This window comes from Dendrobates tinctorius, unplaced genomic scaffold (assembly GCF_039654945.1).
Source record: "Dendrobates tinctorius isolate UK_male_01 unplaced genomic scaffold, ASM3965494v1 ptg000083l, whole genome shotgun sequence".
In the NCBI taxonomy this organism is placed as follows: domain Eukaryota; kingdom Metazoa; phylum Chordata; class Amphibia; order Anura; family Dendrobatidae; genus Dendrobates; species Dendrobates tinctorius.
The window spans coordinates 13418435-13438188 of NW_027361751.1; positions in this window are offsets into that span (position 1 = coordinate 13418435).

Genomic DNA, 19754 nt, shown 5'->3' on the forward strand with positions numbered 1-19754 from the left:
GCAGCCATTTACGACCACTCTTTGGGTCCGATCACTAAGCCAGTTATGAATCCACCTAACAGTTGCCTTGTCCATTCCATACTTAGTCATTTTTTCAATAAGGATTGTATGAGAGACTTTGTCAAATGCTTTGCTGAAGTCAAGATATACTATATCTACAGCATTTCCTTGATCCACCCAATCAGTGATACCGTCATAGAAGGAAATTAAGTTAGTCTGACATGACTTTTTAGTTACAAACCCATGCTGACTCTGTTTAATCACTTCATTCTTATCCAGGTATTGACATACATGTTGTTTAATAATTTGTTCAAAGATCTTTCCTGGTATAGAAGTCAGACTCACCGGCCTATAGTTGCCTGGGTCCACCTTCTTCCCCTTTTTGAAGATAGGAACAACATTTGCTCTTCTCCAGTCTTCTGGCACTTCTCCTGTTCCCCAAGAATTTTCAAAGATTATGGAGAGGGGTTCAAAAATTTCTTCTGCTATCTCCTTCAGTACTCTGGGGTGTAATTCATCTGGACCTGGAGACTTGAATTCATTTAGGTTAGCTAAGTGTTTCCTCACTATCTTTCTGTTTATAGATATCCTGGATTCTTCTATTCCCTTAATAGGACAGTGAAGAACAGTTGATGTTACATTTCCTTTCTGAGAGAAAACAGATGCAAAATAGGAATTTAAAAGTTCAGCCTTCTCAACATCCTGTCTTACCATTTCATCATTTTCATCCTGTAAAAATCCTATAGCATCTTTGACTTTTCTTTTACTTTTCACATATCCCCAAAATCCTTTATTATTGCTTTTGACATCTCTTGCAAGCCTCAATTCATTTTCAGCTTTAGATAATCTTATTTGTGCCCTGCAGGTTATGCAGACAGCATGATATTCTTCTTTAGATATGCCTCCCTCTTTCCATTTTATAAACATTTTTTTCTTCCTTTTTAGCATGTGCTTAAGTTCTGTGTTCATCCATCCTGGTTTCCTTAAATGCTTCCTATTCTTCCCTCTTTTCGGAATTGTTAATAACTGTGCTTTGAGAATTTCATTTTTCAAGATTTCCCATCCTTCCTGGACATTTTTGTCTTTAAGGATATCCAGCCATTGGATCCCTCCAATTCTCTTTCTGAATCCCTGAAAATCTGCCTTTCTGAAATCTAACCTTGACGTCTGAGTCTTCACAGGTCTTCCGCCTCTAGTTATCCAAAATTCTAATATAGCATGGTCGCTACCTCCTAGGGTCCCAGCCACTTTTACCTCCTCAACCATTTCCTCCCTGTTTATAAGGATTAGATCCAAGGTAGCAGTTCCCCTTATTTTCTCCCCTACCTTTTGGAAGATAAAGTTGTCAGCAAGAGAGGATAAGAATTTCCTTGACCTGTTAGTTTTGCCTGAGAGAGATTCCCAACAAATGTCTGGATAGTTGAAATCTCCCATGACAACTATGTCATATTTTTTGGAGAACTTGGCCATTTGATGCATAAAGAGTTCATCCATATCTTCAGCTTGCACAGGCGGCCTGTAGTAAATGCCTACAATGGTGTCCTTTCCATTGTTCTGTCCTTGTATTCTTACCCAAACAGTTTCCACAGAACTCCCAGTCTCTGAAGCTTCAATCTCTGTGCAGATATACGCGTTTCTAACATACAATGCGACACCCCCTCCTCGTTTATCAAGTCTGTTTCTTGCAAATAAGTTGTATCCTTTTAGTCTTGTATTCCAATCATGTGTATTGTCCCACCAAGTTTCAGTGATTCCAATGACATCATATTGCTTTTCCTGTGTTAGTAGTTCCAATTCTCCTTGTTTGTTGCCCATGCTTTGTGCATTAGTATAGAAACATTGTAGTTTGTGATTTGTTTCTCTTTCTCCAATATTTTTATTAATTAGATTCTTTTGTCTTTGTTCTTCCTTTCCACTTCTAATAGCAGAGTTCTCAATAGCATTTGTCAGGTGTATGGCTTTTTCTGGTCTTTTGCTTCCCTTCCCATGTTGTTCTAGTTTAAAGCTCTCCTTACAAGTGTAGCGAGGCGACTTCCGAATACATCCTTTCCAGTCTTTGTAAGGTGCACCCCATCTCTAGCAAGTAGTCCATCGTATAAGTAATTCACTCCGTGATCCAGAAATCCAAATCGTTGCTGACGGCACCATCGACGAAGCCAGTTGTTCACCTGCAGAATCTTATTCCACCTCCTTGTTCCATGGCCATCCACTGGGAGGATGGAAGAGAAGACCACCTGCGCTCCCAGTTCTTTCACTTTCTTGCCTAAGTCTTCAAAGTCTCTGCAGATGGTTTCCAGGTCATTTCTTGCGGTGTCATTTGTCCCCACATGTAGTAGCAGGAATGGGTAATCATCTGTAGGTCTGAAGAGTCCTGATATCCTGTCAGACACATCTTTAATTTTTGCACCTGGAAGACAGCACATTTCTCTTGAATCAGATCCGACGCAGGACCTGAGCATGTGACCCTTGCTCTCCACTGAGAGGTCACCTTGCGGGCATGCCCAGTAACACGGCATGAGGACTTAGCCTCTGGAGCGGTTCCCTGCAGAGCAAGTTTGCACTACCATTGCTGCACCAGAGGTGGCAGTAACATCCAGGCTGTCAGAGCAAGTCTGAGCAGCACCCGGAGCGGTCGGAGGAGAATGGGAGACCGCTGGATGTCTGGCTCTGGATTCCTGCTGTGCAGTGTCAGGAATCCGACGCCTAACATTACCCCCTCCTAATGCCCCCTCCCCTCTGTGCTTCACTGCGCTCAAAAGCCGCGATCAGGAGCGGTGTGTGGATGTTTTCCACTGGCTCCCATGTCCGAGCCTCGGGCCCATGACCCTTCCAATCCACTAAATAAAATTTTTTGCCACGGACAAACCTGCGCCCTACGATGGCATGAACCTCAAACTCGTCAGACGATAAGTCTGACGACCCGGCCGATGACTCAGAAAACCGGGCCATGTGAACTGGTTTGAGGAGGGACACATGGAACACGTCTGAAATGGCTAAATGTGGAGGAAGAGCCAGGCGGTAGACCACCGAGCTAATTCGCTCGAGGACCTTGAAAGGTTCTATGTATTGCGACACGAACTTGGGGGACTCGACCCGCAGTTTGATGTTTCGGGTAGAGAGCCACACCATGTCGCCAGGGGAGAAGCTTGAAGCGGGTCACCGATGCATGTCGGCGGATGCCCTCATCCTTTCCTTAGAAGCATGGATAGCATCATGAGTGCGATCCCAAATGTCCCGGGCCTCCACTGCCCAGTCTGCCACCCTGGAGTCAGCGGAGGACACTGGCATCGGGACAGGGACGCGAGGATGTTGGCCATAGTTCAGGAGAAAGGGCGTCTGACCAGTGGAATTAGCCACCGCATTGTTTAGAGCAAATTCAGCCCAAGGTAGCAAGGATGCCCAGTCATCCTGCCTGGCGTAGGTAGGTGACCAAGGTCTGATTGGCTCTCTCGACCAAGCCGTTCGTCTCGGGATGGTAAGCGGAAGACAGATTGAGCTCGATGCTAAGTAAGCTGCAGAGCTCCCTCCAAAACCGAGACGCAAACTGGGGACCTCGGTCACTCACGATTTTTTCCGGCATACCATGTAACCGGAATATGTGCTTTATGAACAAAGTGGCAAGACCACGAGCGGAAGGCAACCGTGCGAGTGGCACCAGATGCACCATTTTGGAAAAATGGTCGGTGACCACCCAGATGACCGTACTGCCACCAGACTTGGGCAGGCCAACCACGAAGTCCATGCCAACCATCTCCCAAGGTCTATCCGCCACTGGCAGGGGATACAACAGCCCCGCCGGCCTCTGTCTAGAGGGTCTGTTCCGAGCACACGAGACGCATGCTTGCACGTACTCCTTAACATCTCGAGCCATATGTGGCCACCAATATGACCTTGCCAGGAGTTTGGTGGTCCGTTTATTGCCAAAATGACCACCCACTCTAGAGGCATGTGCCCAGGCGAGGACCTCCGGCCGTAGCTGAGGAGGCACCAAGGTCTTGCCTGGTGGCACTGACTCGAGAGCAACTGGAGCCACGGTCGTAAAACTCTCCGGCGGGAGAATTAATCGAGGCTCAGCCTCTCCTTCTTCCGGTGAAACCACCGAGCATGAGAGAGCATCTGCACGGACGTTCTTCTCTCCTGAGAGGTAGTGCAGGGTGAAGCGGAGGCGAGAAAAGAAAAGCGACCACCTAGCCTGACGGGAGTTCAGGCGCTGGGCCATTTGCAAATAGGCCAGATTTTTATGGTCTGTGTATAACTGGAAGGAAAACCGAGCCCCCTCCAGGAGATGTCTCCACTCAGAAAAGGCCAACTTCATGGCTAGCAGCCCCATGTCATTGATGGAGTAATTCTTCTCCACCGGTGAGAAGGTCTTTGAGAAGAAGAAGCATGGATGCTTCCGACCTTGAGCATCCTTCTGGAAAATAACTGCTCCTGCACCGACGGAAGAGGCATCTACCTCCAGAATAAACTGTTTATTCACATCGGGACGATGTAATATGGGAGCTCCAGCAAAATGCGATTTTATAGCCGAGAAGGCCTTGGAGACCTGTTCTGACCAAGCGTTGGGGTTAGCTCCTTTCTTGGTGAGAGCAACCAAAGGAGCCACCAGTGTGGAAAAGTGTGGTATAAACTGGCGGTAGTAATTCACGAACCCCAAAAAGCGCTGCACCGCGTTGAGGGAATGGGGTTCCTGCCAGTCCATTACCACTTGTAGTTTGGCAGGATCCATGGCCAGCCCCTGAGCCGAGATGATAAAGCCCAAGAAAGGCAAGGACTCCTGCTCAAACTGGCACTTCTCCAGCTTGGCAAATAGAGAGTTCGCCCGCAGACGGTCGAAGACCCTGGAGACATCTCTCCGGTGGGTGGTCAAATCTGGTGAAAAGATGAGTATGTCATCCAGATAGACCTCCACTGAGGTAGAGAGCATGTAGCGGAAGACGTCGGTGACAAAATCCTGGAAGACAGCTGGCGCATTACAAAGGCCAAACGGCATAACCAGGTATTCGTAATGGCCACCCCTGGTATTAAAAGCTGTCTTCCATTCGTCTCCTTCGCGAATGCGGATCAGGTTGTATGCCCCCCGCAGATCTAATTTTGTAAAGATCCGGGCCCCTCGCAACCTGTCAAATAACTCAGAGATCAATGGTAGAGGGTATTTGTTTTTAACCGTGATAGCATTGAGACCTCTGTAGTCAATGCAGGGATGTAACTCTCCGTTCTTCTGTACGAAGAACCCTGCACCAGCCGGTGACACCGATTTTCTGATAAAACCCCTAGCCAGGTTCTCCCGGATATATTGAGACATAGCCTCTGTCTCAGGGAGTGATAACGGATACACACAGCCTCTAGGAGGTTCTGTGCCTGGCAGGAGATCAATCGGGCAATCATAGGGACGGTGCGGCGGGAGCGTCTCTGCAGACTTCTTAGAGAAGACGTCCGCGTACTGGTGGTAGGGGTTGGGGAGTGCGGAGAGATCCGCAGGCACTTCAGTGGAAGCCACCTGAACAGTGCCCCTCAGGCACCTTCCCTCACAGTCCTTGCTCCATGACAGTATATTCTCTGACGCCCACTCAATATGAGGGGAATGGCAAAGGAGCCAGGGAACCCCGAGAAGCACCTGGTTGATACCATCTGGCAAGATGAGCAGGGACAGAATCTCACGATGAGAGGGTGAGATAGAGAGCCCGAGTGGAGCTGTCTGATGGGTCACCTGAGAGGGTAACAGGGCACCGTTAACCATCCTGATGGTCAGGGGCTGTGGTAATAATACCAGGGGAATAGCATGTTTCTGGGCGAAGGTAGAGGACATAAAATTCCCCTCGGCCCCGGAATCCATGGTAACCTCTGCCTCCCAGGTGGAAAACCCACTGTCTAAGATACCCCGGAATACTGGTTTGGGTGAGAAGGGTTTCAAATTGGACTGCCCACCACCTACGGCCACTGGTCGTGGACGTTTTTTCACCCGCAGAGGACACGTGCTGGCCAGGTGACCAAACTGGCGGCACTGATAACAACGTACCGAGCTTCGCATCGGCTGTGGCTTAGAGCCGGTGCGAGACACCTCCATAGGTTCGGAGGGCGAAAGCTCCTGAGCTGGATAAATTAGAGGCTCGGAGAATGTGGGAGCCAAATTAACCCTTCGTCTGGATTGTGCATGTTCCAACCCGCGCTCCGTAAACCGGAGGTCAATGTGGGTGGAAACTGCAATCAATTCCTCCAGACTTGTGGGAACTTCTCTATTGGCTAGAGCATCTTTCACGTGCTCAGCTAACCCACTCCAAAACACCGGGACTAATGCTTTGTCCGGCCACTCTAATTCAGAAGCCAGTGTCCGGAACCGGACGGCATAATGGCTAACCGAGAGCGAGCCCTGTGTTAGGGATAGTAGTTGGAGTGAGGTATCGCGCGTGATCCATGGTCCCAAAAAGACCTGCTTCAGGGCTGCAAGGAACTGAGCAGCACCCTGAACCACGGCATACGCTGGAAGTGCGACACAGCGCTCGGGTTAACGTCACCCGAGAGCCTGAAGGCGGACTCTGTTTAGTCACAGAGACGCCTGAACATAAAGTAGAAGTGAAGGCTGAACCTGTTAGCTGCACAGGTCAGTCGGCGTGTGGCGTCGCAGCCGCGGACACCAAAGGCTGCTGCTACTGCAGCGCAGCCGTAACTGAAGCCGCTAAGCGACGGTGTCGGAGGAGCCGGACACCGACGGACGCTAGTGTAGGTGCGGTAAGCACAGTGGCGTGTAGCTTGCCACAACCTGGCGCTGACTAAGCAAACACTCTGTCACCATTCGTAATATCAGAGGGAAGGAGTTTCTTAATAAGTCAGTCACCAGTCTATGCATCCATCACCATACACACAGCATTCTTAGTCTACACTAGCGCATTGCCGAGCCGCCATGCGGGCTTTTTATAGCCATGCGCTTCCGAGACCTTCCAGTACTTTGGGAAGGACCAATCAGATCCGACGCAGGACCTGAGCATGTGACCCCTGCTCTCCACTGAGAGGTCACCTTGCGGGCATGCCCAGTAGCACAGCATGAGGACTTAGCCTCTGGAGCGGTTCCCTGCAGAGCAGGTTGCGCTACCATTGCTGCACCAGAGGTGGCAGCAACATCCAGGCTGTCAGAGCAAGTCTGAGCAGCACATCTGGCTCGCCGTGATTGTTGAGCAGCACCCGGAGCAGTCGGAGGAGAATGGGAGACTGCTGGATGTCTGGCTCTGGATTCCTGCTGTGCAGTGTCAGGAATCCGACGCCTAACAGAACCAAGTTTCATATGATTCACCACCTATCGTACCCACGTGGCAAGTCAGTTAATGACGGCATTGACCCTGAATTATGCTCAGTTTTATATACATCATTTGATGAGGCAGTGCAATGGGTGAGGAAGTGCAGAAAAGGCGCGCTGATGGCTAAGGCGGACATCGAATCTGCGTTTCGTTTGTTGCCAGTACATCTGGTTAGTCAGCATTTTCTTGTTTGCTATTGGGAGGGGGAAAACTTTGTTGATAGGTGCCTACCGATGGGCTGTTCCCTATCCTGTTCATTGTTCAAGGCCTTTAGCAGTTTTTTAGAGTGGGTGGTAAAAGACATTTCTGGTTGGAGCTCGTTGATCCACTATTTGGATGATTTTTGGTGTGTAGGCCCTGCAAATTCACAGGTGTGTGAGGTAATTTTAAGGTGTCTAGAGTGGGTGGCGAAGGAGTTCGGGGACCCTTTGGCCCCTGAAAAGACGGTACGACCAACGTCATGTATTTCTTTCCTGGGCATAGTTATCGATACAGTTCGATGGGAATGTCGGCTTACGGGGGATAAGGTGTTGGCCATGAGAAATGAGATACACCGGGCTCTGAAACTCAGTCGTTACTAGGCAGTTTGAACTTCGCTTGTCGTGTGATGCCTATGGGTAGGAATTTTTCCAGAAGGTTGGCGGGAGCAATGGCGGGAGTAAAATCATCCCATCATTATGTTCGATTGTCAGGGGAGAACAAAGCAGACCTGGCGGGTGGGGTCTCGAGCACATGAGGGGGTGCTCTCGGTGTGGCGTTGGTGGGTCCTCGAAGTTGGTAAAATTTGGGGGTGGGGATCCGTTAAAATGCACGAATCCCCTTCATTGGATGGTTATGTGATGGTGATCTGGTGATAGGTGGGTGACACCCGGCGATGGAATGTCGGGGTCACATTAACATGGAAATGGGTGACACCCGGCGGTGGAATATCAGGGTCACATGGTTGTGATCTTGGGTGATACCTTAACAGTGGAGGCAACCTCTTCCCTTGGACTCACGGTGCTCCTGAGCTAAAAGAAAACACGGCCAGGAGTAAAGCGGAGGGGAAGGGGCAATGCCCGGGGGAAATCACTGACCTTACAACTTCAGAATTTTGAGGACCCAACCAAGTGTCTTTTAATTGAAAAAATATATTAATAAATTGGCTGCTGCTGTGGCCTTTAACATTCAAGAGAAGTGTGGTCTGTTGTTTGTTACTGGGGGGTGGGATGGTAGTAGGTCACGGGTAATCGACCTTTCCAGGGTCATGATGGCCACTCGTTTTTCTTTAGTTAGAATTTGTATTATGGCAAGAAAAAAGTAGCTAACAGTCTATTCAGTAGGACTATCACCATAGTTACCCCCTCTGATGCGGCGTCGGGCGACCCTGGCTGGCTCTGGCTGAGGCTCCACTTCCCCAGATAAGGACGCTCTGTTTCCGGCTCCTGGCTGGCTGCTAATAGCGTGACGTGAAACACTGTGTGACACCGAGCTGAGCTCCGCTCTCCAGGCTGCTCCTTCCTAATCTGCAAAGTGCACAGACAGCACTGTGTGTAGAGTGAGTCTGTGTCCAGTCCTCCTGTGCCCTGTCATAGTTGCTTTATGCACCGGGATCCAGGACAGCAGGGAGCCCCGGCACATGTATGACAATTATTAGCTTATGTTTATAAATTGTGCATTAAACTTCACAAGGAGAGAGACCTAGAGTCATCACCGCATTAACAAGCTGTAAAGGCAAGAGTACTAATTACTGCTATTTCCCCAGGTGATGCTGGAACTGTCAGCTCAGCACATGTGTGAGGCTATGTGCCCACGTAGCTGGAAGTGCTGCGGATTTTGAAAAATCCACAGGTCAAAATACCTGCGGTTTAGCCCTGCGGTTTCACACCTCACAATGGAGAAGGTGTGAAACCGCAGCGGAATCCGCACAAAGAATTGACAGCTGCGGATTGTAACCCGCAGCAAATCCGTGCGGAAAAATCTGCAGCATGTGCACAGCGTTTTTGGTATTACCATTGAAAATAATGGTACTGTACAACGCAGCAGAAACTGCTGCGGACCCGCAGAGCCTGAAACGCTGCGGATCCGCAGCAGAATCCGCAACATGTGCACATGGCCTGACAGTCAGTGCTGCAGGCTGTTCCGCTCTCTGCTCTACTCAGTCCCACCTGCTGTTACCTAGTGTCATCCTCCGCAGACCGCAGCCATTTTAGGGTGTGTGCACACGCTGCTGAATGCTCTGCGGATTTTGTAAAATCTGCAGGTAAATCCGCAGGTCAGAAGACCTGCGGTTTATCTGCGGATTAGCCTGCTGTTTTGCCCTGTGGTTTATCATCTCCACAATGGAGGAGATAGGAAACCGCAGCGGAATCCGCAGAAAGAATTGACATGTCAATTTTTTCTGCGGATTTGAAAACCGCAGCAGCAGCAGCAAATCCGCGCGGAAAATTCCACAGCATGTGCACTGCGGTTTTCGTTTTGCATAGAAAATAAAGGTACTGTACAACGCAGCAGAATCTGCTGCGGATCCACAGGGCCAAATCTGCAGAATCCGCAGCGTGTGCACATAGCCTCAAAGGTTTATTGGAGAGCCACAAACCTGGCATAATATTTTTTTTTAAATGACCAACACATTATAGAACAAACTTGAAACAAACTGATTTAAAAAGGGAATTATTGCTTAGTTAAAGGGAGATTGACAACAGGATTTGTATACAGGTATTAGTAGCTCTTTATCAGCCTCATAATACACCATTTTCAATTATCTCTGTTATATTTAAAGGGGTTGTCCATGTTTTTCACAAAAGTCTCTAAGTGACTGCAGACTTGTGAATCATCACATCGCACGCACTATGTGCTGTGAGGATTCTCCGGTGTCGGCAGTGAGATCGAAAGGTAATGCGATTGCAAGTATGCAATATGCATACTTCCGGCCACATTCCGACTAGACATGTGCCGCTCCACTCAATACAACGGAATTGAGAGAGGCCGCGCACGTCTAGTCGGACTGTGGCCAGGAGTATGCATATCACATACTTGCGATCACATGGCCGCTTGGGCTTGCTGTCAGCACTGGAGAATCTTTACAGCACGGGCTGCACATGCTGTCAGGATTCGCAAGTCTGCAGTAACATAGTGTGACTGCAGACTTTCATGATAAACCTGGACAAACTCTTTAAACTCTACATGTGTGGTTTTAAAAACAATGTTAATCCACCTCCCTGCGGGTATTAGAGTAGTCTAGAACCGCTGTCAATCATTGCTACAGTGCACTTGGATCAAGCCCAGTGTGGCCTGACTGATACACCAGGGTCTGCAGGGAAGAGGAGAAGAGGCACTTCATTTTCTCCCCCACCCTGTGCTCCTTGGCAGGGAGAATTTAATATTGATTTTAAACACGCACATAGCATTCAGGAACAGCACAGGGATCATTGTCACAGGTATTATGAGGATGATAAACAGCTGGTTGCAAAAAATCCAAATGGATCTGACTTTCTGCAATTTGCTTGTCATGTGTGGTGGTACTTTATGGGTCACAACTAGTGATGAGCGAACGTGCTCAGATAACATCCTATCCAAGCAGACCGCAGTATCTTGGGCGTGCTCATATATTATGTTCGAATCCCTGTGACTGCATGATTTGCGGTTGTTAGATAGCCTGAACACACAGGAATTGCCTAACAAACAGGCAATCCCTGCATGGGTTGAGGCTGTCTAACGGGGACAAATTATGCAGTCGCAGAGACTCAAACATAATACACGAGCACGCCCAGATGCTCGGATAACAACAGAGCGTGCTCGGATGAGACATTAGTGGAGCACATTCGCTCATCACTAGTCGCGACGTGACCCCTTCACCTGCATTACTCTGCAACACACAGCGATCTTCGGCTGTGCAACGTGTCGTGGCCAAAGTCACCATCTAGATGGCTAGACATATGGGGGGAAGGGGACCAGGATGGCTACACATGCAGGGGAAGGTGCCCAGGATGGCTACACATGAGGCGGAAGGGGCCCAGGATGGCTACACATATGGGAGGCAAGGAAGGATACACATACGGGGGGGCCAGGATGGATTTAAGGGGGGGGCGCAGGGCAAGGGACCAGGATGCATATATGCAGCGGCCAGGGTGGATATATATGAGGGGACTAGTCAGGATGGATATGAGGGAGGGGCAGGACAAGGGACCAGGATGGATATATGGGGAGCCAGGATGCATATATATGGGGGGTCAGGATGGATATATGAGGGGCAGGACAAGGGACCAGGATGGATATATATGGGGGGTAGGATCGATATATGGGGAGGGCCCAGGATGGATACACATACGGAGGGATGGGGCCAGGATGGATACACATATGGAGGGAAGGGAGGCCAGGATGGATACACATACGGGGAAAAGGGGACCATGATGGATATATTGGGAGTCAGGATGCATATATATGGGGGGCCAAGATGGATTTAGGAGGGTGGGGGCAGGACAAAGGGACCAGGATGCATATATATGGGGGGTAGGATCGATATATGGGGAGGGCCCAGGATGGATACACATATGGAGGGATGGGGCCAGGATGGATACACATATGGAGGGAAGGGGGGCCAGGATGGATACACATACGGGGAAAAGTGGACCATGATGGATATATTGGGAGTCAGGATGCATATATATATGGGCGCCAAGATGGATTTATGGGGGAGGGGGCAGGACAGGGGACCAGGATGCATATATATTGGAGGGGCCAGGGTGGATATTTATGGGGGGGGGGGTAGGTTGCATAGATGTGGGGCCAGGATGGATATATGGGCGAGCAGTACAAGAGACCAGGAAGCATATATATATGGGGGAGCCATCACAAGGGACCAGGAAGGATATATGGGGTCCAGGAGAGATATATGGTGGGGCAGGACAAGGGACATATGAGCGCCAGTATGTATAGTTGGGGAAGCAGGATGGATATTTGGGGCCATGCTGGATAAGAGACGTAGTAGGCCAGGCTGGAGCATATTACAAAAAATAGGGGGCCAGGCTGGGTGAGATTATTAAATAAAGGGGACCAGGATGAGAGACTTAATTACTGTTTGAGGGACATGTTATATTAGTTTATGGTGACAAGTGGGGAACATAATTTCTTTAGGGTCCAATTAGGGACATTATTACTACTGTAATATAATTTACCAATTAGGAAATAGTTTTCCATGTAGGTAATAAAAGGGAGGTCCTGTTACTGTGCAGGGCGGTACTATGTCACTTTTCTTCTTCATCTGACGTAGTGTAGAACAAAGTCAGGGAAAAAGTGTGGAACGTGCTCTGGAAGTGATCAGCTATAGATGACTGTGTTATTTTTTGCAGCGATGAGTCCTGGCTGGAAGAAGTGACGGTGGTCTCTCTGTGCTGGTTGAAGAAGAAAAGCTGAGATGAAGGACTTCAACTACAGCCGTCACTGGTGAGTCAGTGTATTATATGTACACGCACACTATATACTGTGTACAGAGCTCCTGTATATAATTCACTGGTGATCACTGTATTACCTGTACACTGACACTATATACAGAGCTCCCGTGTATAATGTCACTGGTGGTAATAATGGTGTTGTTAGTATTGTGGTTTGTATTCATAATCAGTATTGTAGTATTCGGTCACTATATGGTGGTATTTTGTGGTCTGGTCAAGGTGTGGCAGTATTTCTCCTTGTATGTGGTATTATTTGGTCCCTATATACTGGTAATATGTTATATTATTCGGTCACTATGTGGTGGTGATATGTGGTCTGGTCAAGGTGTGGCAGTATTTGTCCTTTGTATGTTATATTATTCGGTCACTATGTGGACTTGTCATGGTGTGGTTGTATTTCTCCCTGTATGTGGCAGTATTGGTATAGGGGATTATGATGTGTATGGCGGTGATTTGTTCTGTCTGATATTAATTAGAAGATTCTTTATTTTCGTTAGAGATTATATACTTTGTACACAGTGGCAGAGATGCACTTACAGGGATTCTGTGGAAAAATGAAATCACCTCTCTACAAGTGATAACGTATTGATTGGTGGGGGTCTGACTACTTGGGCCCATTCAGCAAAATGTGGAACTTTTCATCCCCATTAGACTGGAGTGGCATGTACAACTCCGACCACTGATCCATTCATTCCAAAAGTGGCTGCATTTGTTTTTTCTAGAAGCTACAAAGAGAATGAATGGAGCTGAGGTCAGACATCCCAACTGCCGCTCCATTGTAAAATGGGGATGTGTCTTATCAACGATAAAACTTCCTCGTTCTTCTGCAGTTTCTAATGGTCAGACCTAAGCGATCACCTATCATGTGGAGCCCATGGATAGGTGATAAATTGTTTTAATCAAAGAACCCCATTAATGTAAACTATTGTAATTATACATCCCAGTTATGGGCGCGCACAGTAGATGTGCAGGAGCTGCCTGTGTTTTACAGCAGATGCTCCACTATAATGTGGATAACAGATATTTGCATATAGCTGTAGGGTGGGCCCCTAGAGTCCATTCCTCTGGTGGGCCCCAGACACCCCAGTCCGACCCTTGTAGTGGACATCCTCGTGAGGGTCCAACACACTGTTGCCAGCTCTGGCAGGGGATGGGTGTATGCAGCACATTAGCTCTTACTTAAATGGTAAAGGAGCATGTGACCAGACATGTCAATCAGCCTTCTCTAATTGGAAATCAGTTTTCCGTGAACTATTTTTGGAGCAGTCTGATGGACAGATGTGGTCACATGTTCCCGCATTGGTAGCCTTTTTGCGAAGGAGAACCACACAGCTTGAGAGGAAGATGGGATGAAAAGTGCAGGTAAACTGTAACAATTATATTTCTCTATCGCTTCATTGGGGGACATGAGACCTGGGTGTATGCTTAGGCAGAAAAAGTTAGCTCTTCTTTATCTGAGTACACCCACCAACTTGCACAATGCTAATCAGTTTTAGTTTAGTGTCAGCAGTAGGTAGACACATGTCTGCTCTCAGACCAGTTGTTTTTAGGGAGTTGTTTTATTACTTTTTCCCCTTTGTCTTTCAGGTTCAGCATGTGACTATGGGCAACAGGGTGTAACAGCACATGCCGATTTCCCACCGAGAGAACAATGTGGTCCTCCATATTGTACCCTCTTGTGTCTATGCTGCAGGACCATACCGCCTAACACAGCAAGAGTGGTCAGAGGCCACTCCTTGCCATTTAACTCCTGTCTAGTCCCCCACCTAAGCGAGATGGTGTTGGGGGAAAAGATGGAATAATTAGAGTGATGCCCTGAGATACAATCTTCATACTGCGAAGGGTCAGGACCTCTACAGGATAGGTATTACATCCCCTTCCCAGACTCCCACAGATAAATTTGGGTTGGCGAACTCTTCGGATTCAGAACCAGACTGGATTAGATTATCTCTGACACTGCTGGTGGGAAGAGTACCCCTCTTGCCCAGCAAATACCTCTGTCAGAAAATGCACCTTGCATTTTTGCTTCTTTTGATAATTTTCATCTGCTGGGATATCCAAACAACGGGACCCAACCCCTGCATGACAGAAAAAGAGGAGACCCTCTTTCAAGCCAGGTCCTTCCTGATGGCCACGTAGCCGTCAAAGAAAGCCCTCCAAGCCCTTTCTTGGCATGACGCTTCGCACCGCCCCTAGGGTGGCCAGTCATTTCCTATTCAGGGATGTGTGGCTATCAATAGTAGCAGACACCTGGGTCAGAGAGGTAGTCTACACCATTTACAAAACAGAGTTTGCCTCTCCCCCATTATTTTTTTCAAGTCTTGGTTCCCAAGAGACCCTTCACTGGTTTCCGGGTCCTTTCATGCAGTCACCTCACTTTTTCAATCCAGCATCATTATTCCTGTTCCTCCTTGGGAGCGCTTTCAGGTTTCTATTCAAACCTCTTTGTGGTCCAAATAAAAGGATTGTTCTGTCTACCCTATCCTGGACATCAAGCTCCTTGAGAAGAGTGTGCGATTTCATCACTTCAGGATGGAGTCCCTTTGTTCGGTGATTGTCTCTATGGAAACAGCGGAGTTTCTCTATTCTGTAGACATTCAAGATGCTTACCTCCATATCCCAATCTGAAAATCTCATCAGATGTTCCTTCGCTGTGCCTTCCAGGATTCACACTTTGAATTCCATTGTGCTCCTTTGCGGTCTTGCCTCAGCCCCCAGGGTCTTCTGAAAGGTCATGGCTGCAGTCATTTCTCTCCTTCGCTCCAAGAGAATCCTGATGATCCCTTATCTGGATGACCTTCTGATCAAAGCTTTGTCCTATTGGAATTGCTGCTAAAATCTGCACTTACCTCTCGAAACACTTTCCTACCTGGGCTGGCTCATAAACACAGCAAAATAGTCCGATTCCGGGCCCAATGCCTAGTTTTCCTAGGTACGCTCTTCAACACTGCACGAGCCAGAGTTTCTCTTCTCAGAGAAAAGGTCTCTTCCCTTCTAAGGATTCGTTCTCCCAAACACCCATTTCCCCATCCACTTAGAACCTTAGGTAGCCGCTATGGAGGTGGTTCCCTTCGTGCAGTTTCATACTACTCCTCTTCAACTCGCACTCGTTTCAAATTGGGATTAAAAAAAAAAAACCCTTTTCTCTCTTGACAAACCCCATTCTGCTCCCCCTGCAAGACAGTCGCTGCCATGGTAGCTTCTTTCTCCCCTCATTTCCCACGGCAGATAATTTTCCCACTATACTGGCAGATCGTGACGACGGACGCTAGCGTCATCAGTTGGGAAGCATTCCTTCACCAGTTAATCGTCCAGAGCCGTTGGAAATCTAGGGAGTCCTTGCTTCCCATCAACATCCAGCAACTAAGGGCCATCTATCTCACTGTCCAGCACTGGCGGGATCTTTAACAGGTTGCCGTGTGAGCTTTCAGTCCTACAGTGCAACAGCACTGGCATACATAAAATCACCAGGGCGGAAATCAAAGCAGATCCATCGCATCATAGCTTGGGCTGAAGAGGAAGTGCCCGCTATATCCACAGTCCACATTCTCAGAGTGGACTACTGGCCAGGACACTTCGAAAAAGTAGTTACTGAACCAATTGGTTTTCAGGCAAATATGTCTGAGGTGGGGCACACCTGACATCGATCTGATTGCATCCAGGATGAACAAAGGTCCTCACTTCATCTCTAGGTCTCGCCACCTGCCCTTGCGATCTGCTCCAACGCTCTGGTTCTCCTGTGGTCACAGTTCCGCCTGCCATATCTCTTCCCGCCTCTGCCGCTGATTCCCAGGATCCTCAAGAAATCCAAGGCGCAAGAGAGTTCCGGTTATCCTTGTGGCTCCCGATTGTTTTAGAAGAGTTTGGTATGCAGAAGCTGTCAATCTAATCACAGACATCTCGTGGAGACTCCCTTCTCAGGATCCCCTCTTCCACCAGAATTCTCAAATTAGTGCCATGTCTGTTGAAGCCACAGTCCTGAAGCTTGCATGTTTTTCCGATCAGGTCATCCAGTCCATGATCAAAGCGAGCAAGCCTTTGTATCCCGCATCTACCACCGCACGTGGAAGGCCTTTTTTTTGCAGGTGTAAAGCAGAACACGCAGCTCTTTTGTCCTTTTCTCTTCCATCCTTTCTGACCTTTCTTCAGTCAAGTTTCTAGTCTGCAGTCTCTCTCTGCCCTCTCAATCCTGTTCCAGAGAAACCAGGCTAATTCTGCTCTTCCCTACCATCCTCCCGTGGACCTCAACCTAGTCCTAAATGCTCTTCAGGATTCCCCTTTTTGAGCGCACTGGGGACGTGTCTCAGTCTTCTGGAATGTTGCCTTCCTGGAGGCAACGACTTCCATCAGGCACATTTCATAGCTGGTGGTTCCTTCATGTCGCTCACCCTTCCTTGTCCTTCACAAAGACAAGGTGGTGCTACATCCAAATCCTTCCTTTCTCCCAAAGGTGGTGGCTCCCTTCCACCTCAATTACAATATAGCTTTTCCTCTGTTTTGTCCATCTCCTACTCACCCTTGGGAAAAATCCTTCCACAAGTTGGACGTTGTCAGAGCTCTGTCTTTCTCTCCAGAACTGCATCTTTCAAACAATCCAACTCCTCATTTGCAATGAATCGCCCGCTGGATTCATTCCACCATCCCTGATGACTCTGCCTAGATTCCAAGCTCACTCCACTCGAGCAGTTGGGGCTCTCGGGCTGTTAGCCATCAAGTCTGCACGTCGCATCTCAGCAAGGCTGCTACATGGTCTTCAGTACATATATTCTCAAAGTTTTGCAGAGTGTATAACTATACCTCGGCTGATGCGAGCTTAGGTAGGAAGGGGAAGAATCTTGAGAGAATTTGCATATTCCCAGTGCCTTCTGGGATAAGTGAAGAGTCTCCGCGAGCTCAATGATCACTGGATTTTGGCCGTTGCAGCTGAAAAGAGGAAATCGGTAAACCAGGGGAAGAGTCCTGAGGAGAGAATTTGCATATTCCCAGTGCCTTCTGGGATAAGTGAAGTGTCTCCACGAGCTCAACGATCACTGGATTTTGGCCGTTGCAGCTGGAAAGAGGAAAATCGGTAAACCAGGGGAAGAGTCCTGAGGAGAGAATTTGCATATTTCCAGTGCCTTCCGGGATAAGTGAAGAGTCTCCGCGAGCGTGGCTCATTTTTCATCGCATTGAAATCTTTCACAACAACAATATGGAAGACGCCAGGAGCCATTTGGTGAGCTGCATTTCTTGCTCCATGTTCACAGACTTACCAGTGGAAAAGCCAACTTCACATGCCACAAATGCAAGCTTTTGTCCCTGTTGGAGGAAAAGTTGCAAAATCTCAGAGAGGTTAGCTACATTGAAGATCATTAAGGAAGGTGAAGAGTTCTTAGACAGAGCAGAATTCTCTCTTCATGTTACAGAAAGAGAAGAAATTCGAAGTGCACCTGAAGAAACAGAGGAATGGAAACATGTGACCCAGAGAAGCAGGAGGATCGGGAGGCAGTCAGCACCCATACTGCTAAGGAACCAGTACCAGGCTCTTACACAGGAGAACGATGAAGAAATACATCAGGATAAGACTATGCCCACAAACAGCAACCTTGTACGCCTTCAGAATCCTCCTGGATGGAGAAAGAAAAATGTTGTGAAGAAGAAACGGAGAGTGGTAGTCATGGGGGATTCCCTGTTGAGAAGAACAGAGGCCGCTATCTGCAGACCGGATATAACATCATGAGAAATGTGCTGTCAAGGATTTGGATTTCTGGATCACGGAATGAATTACCTATACGATGGACTTACTTGCTAGAGATGGGTTGCAACTTACGAAGACTGGAAAACATGTATTTGGAAGTCGCCTTGCTAAACTCATCAGGTGAGCTTTAAACTAGAATAATGTGGAAGGGAAGCAAAAGGCCAGAAAAAGCCCTACACCTGACAAATGCTATTGAGAACTCTGCTATCAGAAGTGGAAGGAACAACAGACAAAAGAATCTAAATAATAAAGATCTTGGAGAAAGAGAAACCAATCACAAACTAAAATGTTTCTATACTAATGCACAAAGCATGGGCAACAAACAAGGAGAATTGGAGCTACTAATGCAGGAAAAGAAATATGATGTCATTGGAATCACTGAAACTTGGTGGGAAGATACACGATTGGAATACAAGACTAGAAGGATACAACTTATTTGCTAGAAACAGACTTGATAAACGAGGAGGAGGTGTCGCATTGTATGTTAGAAACGCGTATATCTGCACAGAGATTGAAGCTTCAGAGACTGGGAGTTCTGTGGAAACTGTTTGGGTAAGAATACAAGGGCAGAGCAATGGAAAGGACACCATTGTAGGCATTTACTACAGGCTGCCTGTGCAAGCTGAAGATATGGATCAAATGGCCAAATTCTCCAAAAAATATGACAGTTGTCATGGGAGATTTCAACTATCCTGACATTTGTTTGGAATCTCTCTCAGGCAAAACTAACAGGTCAAGGAAATTCTTATTCTCTCTTGCTGACAACTTTATCTTCCAAAAGGTAGGGGAGCAAAAAAGGGGAACGGCTATCTTGGATCTAATCCTTATAAACAGGGAGGAAATGGTTGAGGAGGTAAAAGTGGCTGGGACCCTAGGAGGTAGCGACCATGCTATTTTAGAATTTTGGGTAACTAGAGGAGGAAGACCTGTGAAGACTCAGACGTCAAGGTTAGATTTCAGAAAGGTAGATGTTAAGGGATTCAGAAAGAGAATTGGAGGAATCCAATGGCTGGATATCCTTAAGGACAAAAATGTCCAGGAAGGATGGGAAATCTTGAAAAATGAAATTCTCTAAGCACAATTGTTAACAATTCCAAAAAGAGGGAAGAATAGGAAGCATTTAAGGAAACCAGGATGGATGAACACAGAACTTAAGCACATGCTAAAAAGGAAGAAAGAAATGTTTATAAAATGGAAAGAGGGAGGCATATCTAAAGAAGAATATAATGCTGTCTGCAGAACTTGCAGGGCACAAATCAAATTTGCTAAAGCTGACAATGAATCGAGGCTTGC